Source organism: Zingiber officinale, chromosome 2B (assembly GCF_018446385.1).
Source record: "Zingiber officinale cultivar Zhangliang chromosome 2B, Zo_v1.1, whole genome shotgun sequence".
Lineage (NCBI taxonomy): Eukaryota > Viridiplantae > Streptophyta > Magnoliopsida > Zingiberales > Zingiberaceae > Zingiber > Zingiber officinale.
Window position 1 is genome coordinate 90,806,235 of NC_055989.1, and position 5,273 is coordinate 90,811,507.

At 35.3% G+C, this 5,273-nt stretch overlaps 1 long non-coding RNA gene across 4 annotated transcripts; it reads left to right on the forward strand.

The window, feature by feature from the left end:
* The first annotated feature begins 1,157 nt into the window (after positions 1 to 1,157).
* On the forward strand, positions 1,158 to 5,010 carry LOC122046325. 4 transcript variants are annotated; one of them, XR_006130258.1, is made up of 6 exons: positions 1,158 to 1,479; positions 1,637 to 1,698; positions 1,782 to 1,920; positions 2,352 to 2,433; positions 4,470 to 4,615; positions 4,825 to 5,010. It is a non-coding gene; the product is annotated as an uncharacterized LOC122046325 (long non-coding RNA). The 4 variants fall into 4 exon arrangements; XR_006130259.1 differs by lacking the exon at positions 4,825 to 5,010 and adding an exon at positions 4,147 to 4,222 and having other exon boundaries at positions 2,357 to 2,433; positions 4,470 to 4,781; XR_006130257.1 differs by lacking the exon at positions 4,825 to 5,010 and adding an exon at positions 4,147 to 4,222 and having other exon boundaries at positions 4,470 to 4,779.
* The last annotated feature ends 263 nt before the right edge of the window (positions 5,011 to 5,273 follow it).

Consider the following 5,273-nt stretch of genomic DNA (forward strand, 5'->3'; position numbering starts at 1 on the left):
GACACCCCGTTTACTGCTCATAATCCGGGGCGTCCGACCGGCTGGACAGGGAGTCCGTCCGGCCGGCCCCTCCTCCTTTTACGCGCTGGCCGGACGGCAGTCACCTCGCGTCCGACCTGCCGTTGACATTGGTGTGCTAGGGAAATTTCCAGTAGGCGCTATGTAGAGACTGTTAGCAGTGTCATTTTCTCCTGGTTCTTCCGCTCGGCTCTTAACTACTGTTTCGACAGAGCGTCGGAACCCCTACCCGGTCAGGGCGCCTTTTATTACCGAATGTCCCTTGGTCGGCCGATCGGTCTTATCCATTTCTTCCAAGTCCGGACGGCTCACCCTTCTCCGGCGGGCTACTTGGCCATTTGACCTCCACGTGGCGTTGACCCCTCGTTAGGAGGTCCCGGGCTCTTACCACCGGATCAAATGCATTAAAGGCGCCTGTGAAATTTTTTAAACAATGTTGAGGCACCTGGATCAAATCCAGGTACCTCATTTTTTTTATTTTTTTAATCTTTTCTTAATCTTAAACCCTAAATATATATATTATATCTTAAGTACTTTTTCCTATTTTGTTTTTTTTTTATTTTGAACATTATAACCCAACCTTTAAACCCTAGAATTAAAATCTTATTGTCTTAATCCTAGAGCTAAAAAAAAATTATTAGGTACCCTAAATATATACACCATGAGCATCTAAAATTTTTTGGCTCGAACACTATAATCCAACCCCTAAACCCTAAAAACAAAATCTAATTGGCTATATATTACACCCCGTGAGTCCTTTTTTCTTTTAAATTGTTTACTTTTTAGCGTGAACACTATAATCCAACTTCCAAACGCTAGAGGTAAAATCTAATTGATTTAATTCCAGAGTTAAAAAAATAAAAATATTATTAGACACCTAAATATATATTCATTATAATAAAATTATGATTATATAATACTTACAAAATATATATTTTTTTAAAATATTATTTTTTTACCACGTTTATAGTAAAAAATGTTGTCTATATATATATATTTTTATTATTAAAGATAATGTTTTTTAAAGTAAGCATTGTTTGTTATTTTTTTTTTAGTGAAAGATAACTTTTTTTTTTCAAAGGTATTATCTATGAGCATTTTTTTATTTACAACAACAATTTTTTAATTAATGTTGTCTATGTACCTTAACCTCCTCCGCCGAAACCTCCCGTTCGTGAAAACCCTCTACCAAATCCCTCCTCTGCGCCACCCGCACCTAGCCTCCTCCACTCCTCCCTGCCCGTCTAGCTTTCTCCTCCACTCCTCCACTCCTCCACGTCGCCTGCGACCTAACTTCCTTCACACAAAGGGGTCTTGCCGTTGCAATAGGTTTCGTCGTTCCTCGCCGCGAAGCTGTCCTTCGCACAAAGGGGTCTCGCCGTTCCTCGTAGATGCACCGTTCCTCCTTGCGACGCCGTCCTTCGCACAAAGGGGTTCGCCCGTAATTAAGAAGCTCCTTCAGTACGAGAATAGACGTTTGCTTTTCCTTTTCTTATTGCGATTCTGGGTTTGTTTTTTTTTATCTGTGTTATAGCTGGCACGGTTAGCTAATTCTGTTATTGTTTGCCTTCCTCCTCGTCTCCGTTGTTCTCGCGTGGACCTCGCATCCCATCATCAGAGCTAACTGTCATCTGTCATCTCCATCGCCCGCAACCCTCGCGTGGCCATCGTCGACGTCAGGTAGGTGCACCGAACGCATATTGCCTTCAGATCCATTTCAATCGGATCGTGGAATGATTTCGATTTGCCATGGAGTGCGGCAGGGACTAGGAGAGGAGTTACGACGCCCACATCGCAGGGTCACTTCGCTATGCTAGCGGCACCTTCTCGGAGAGGATGTCGGATCTCCTCCACGCTGTCAAGGGCAAGGACACCCTAGTCTTTCATTGCGCCCTCGCCCAGGTCGTCCCTTTTCTTCTCTTGTCAATTGTTGTGGCTTTTCGCTTACCTAGTCCAGATTCTTTCGCATGCCAAATGATCTGGAGATTCTTGATAATAATTATATGGCCTGGTAACTTTGAGAAGGGTTGGTATCTGCTTAGACATAACTTGATTGTTTCTGTTTATTAAACTTGCCTGTTGTCTTGTAGCAAAGCATAAGCTAAGTCAATGTTGTTTTATCATTCCATGATACATATCTGATAGGCTTTGATGTAATCTTAGAAATTTTCAGTTTATTGTGTAGGCGTATGTTAATATACTACATCTAGTTTTTCACCCTGTTCCTTTGTTGGCATTTAATCATGAGAGATGGTTTTTGTGTGAATTGAATTTTCTTAGTACTTATTAGACTCTATTTTGGCATGCTTTTGACAAATGCTCTTCTTATGTAGGTTAGACACCTCGTCTTATGCTCCTCGTGACCTGTGGCTATGGAAATGCCCACTAAGTGCTTCTAATCAGGACATGCAACAGGTATTTTGGTCTTAGATTCCTTGCATTTGTAATCTTTGTGTCTAGTATTTCTTGATATTCTAGTCTGACCATTTGACATGTCTTTTTACTAAATGATTAATTGTTTAGCAGACTTAATTTATTGGTTGAATTTAAAATAATGAGAGTTGATGGAAATTGATCATGCTTATAAAAATTTATGAAATTTAAAGCACGTTATGCATTCTATATTGTGTATTAAGATGCATTTTTAGGTTTATATCGTTGTACTAGTTAAGCTTATTGATTAACTTTTTTGGTGTTATTTGGTATTGACATAAATTGATTATGTTGGCAAAGGCTTTGGAAGTTATTGCCAAGGTCCTGGGTTCAACAGCCTCTTCACCGTAATGGGGGCTTGCTTTCATTTATATTATCATTAAAAGGTCCATTTTTAATGATCTATACATCTATACTTTTAAAACATAGAAGCTTATGCATCAAAAATTTCTGGTACATAACTAAATAAACAAAAATGCTTGGTCTACTTGTGAGATCATGATACATGAGTTATTTTAGCTAATGTTCACTGAGGAAGCCACATGTGGTGAGAGACGATGCTTATCACAAGGGTTGGAGATTAGAGTGATAAGTCATTGAATGTTGTGACTGACTGACTGCTGGTGAATGCCTATTATACTGGTGACAATGGGATGAACAGATGCAATCAGAATTTATTTAGCATAGTGGATTCTGGATCCAATATCAATGTTCTATAGTTGTTGTTTACTGGAATGTTACCATTAGCAATAGGACAAAGATAAGAGGCTGACATTGTCCTGGGTTTTACTATTAAGCACAACCTTAGGTTGTCAATGATGGAACTTTGGCAACAAGAAGTAAATATCATGGCCAATTTCTCTTCAGGTGATGTTGTGTCAGGATAGTCTTGCAATTGCATTAATGTCAAACTGGTAAGGCTTCTTCCCTACAGCATGTTCAGCATGTTCTTTGAAAAACATTGTGCTTTGATTTCTCATGAAAGTGAAAGTTATTACTGTCTATATTGTTGTGCTTAGCAAATGTCAAGCTTAATTGAACCTTTTGTTGTTAGCCTGGAGAAGATTAAAAGAATTGATAACATTTTGGTAGTAAATTGATTGTGTTCTGTGTAGCTTTGTTGATGCATGTAAGATTAGAGATGAATATGCCATAGTAGTGAAACGGAATATCCATCTGACAAAAGATTTGTGCAATCTACATGAGAATCAGCCAGGACCATTCCCTGAAAAACTATTGATACGACCTTGAACTATCAATATTACAAGTACTAAAATAAAGTTGATTTGAACTAGAGGTACTACATTCTTTTTGTAAATTAATAGAATTCACTAGTTAGATGGATTGGATCAAGATTTGTAAATTAATTGTGTAAATTAATAGGATGGAAAGAACATAAATCAAACAAAAGAAAAGAAAGAATAAAACCATTGTCCTTGTTAGGAGGTCATGGATTCGATAGCCTGATGGCTCTTCAGTTTGCCTTATCTTTGGATGAATAATAGTAGTAGATTTTGCAAGAGAGTTTAAGTAGTATTTGAATACGAAATGGATTTACTTATAATTATATGCTCTTGTAGTTGATTTTGTTGTCTAAGGAGATGAACACTGAGAAAAGATCTGTGAATTAAGTAACTTTCTCAAGATTTGATCTTATCTAATGTGTTGTTTTGTATTTGCCTTTTAATACAACAGTATTTGGACGAGAATAAACAGTTGATTCTAGCTATTTAGACAAGCAAAATGCTGGGAAAGCTGAAAAATGTGTTGAGTAAGTCCAATTTTCACAGATAATAGACAGACGAGATTATTGTGAAATTTAAAATGAAACATGTTGAAGGTTTATTGTAAAAACTTGTGAAATACAGAAGAAACAAAATCTTACGATAGAAAAATATACACATGATGTTGCTAGATTTCTTATGTCCTTAAAAACTTGTTTACATATACATGGAAATAGATCTTATGTTAGCATACATAAAACTATATAAGAGGATTCTTTTCATTTCCAATTGCAGGAACCAGGCTAGATATTTCAGAGGAATCTCATGAACCTTTCGGCCATTGCAGATAGTCAACAAGTTCCAACCATGACTCAACTATGCATGATCATTGTGATCAATTAATTGAGAATTCTCCTTCCCAAAAGTGATTTTTGGTAGAGGTTAGAATCTTGGAAATCTTGATAAGAATAAGACAGTCTTGTACAATGTTTTTTTTTAATGTTGAAAATAAGTGTACTTGTTTACTTGTTTTCTCAGTTCCTAAGAACTAGTGATATATGTAGGCAGCTTTATCTTAATTATAATATAATAATTTAATATATTGATTATGTGACCTGTTTTATCTTAATTATAATTTTCTTCCTTGTAGGTGAATATTGAAAGAAACTAAAAGTGAGGCTTTTTATTTTGCTAAGAAGGATACTCGTATATTTTCGAGATGATGTAATATTATTAGAAAGATTTAATCTAATAGCATCTCCAATGTAGCTTTTTTAATAGGTTTGTAAAGTTGAAAAAGCTCAACAAAAAAGATCTAATGAATGGAGACATAAGTTTTGAGGTTTTTATTTTAAGAACAGGTTTGATATCAAACTTACTTTTTTTCTCTTGAAGATGAAGCCATTAATCATTAAAAAATTAATATAGCATGTTTAATTTTTTTAAAACCATTAAATATTTTATTTAATAGTTAAATTATACAGTTTTTTTTGAAAATAAATATATTTGGTAAGTTAAAAAAAAATACAAATGATTATAATTAAATTAAAATTCATAAGTTAATTAAATATTAAATAAAAATTACAAATTAAATTAAAT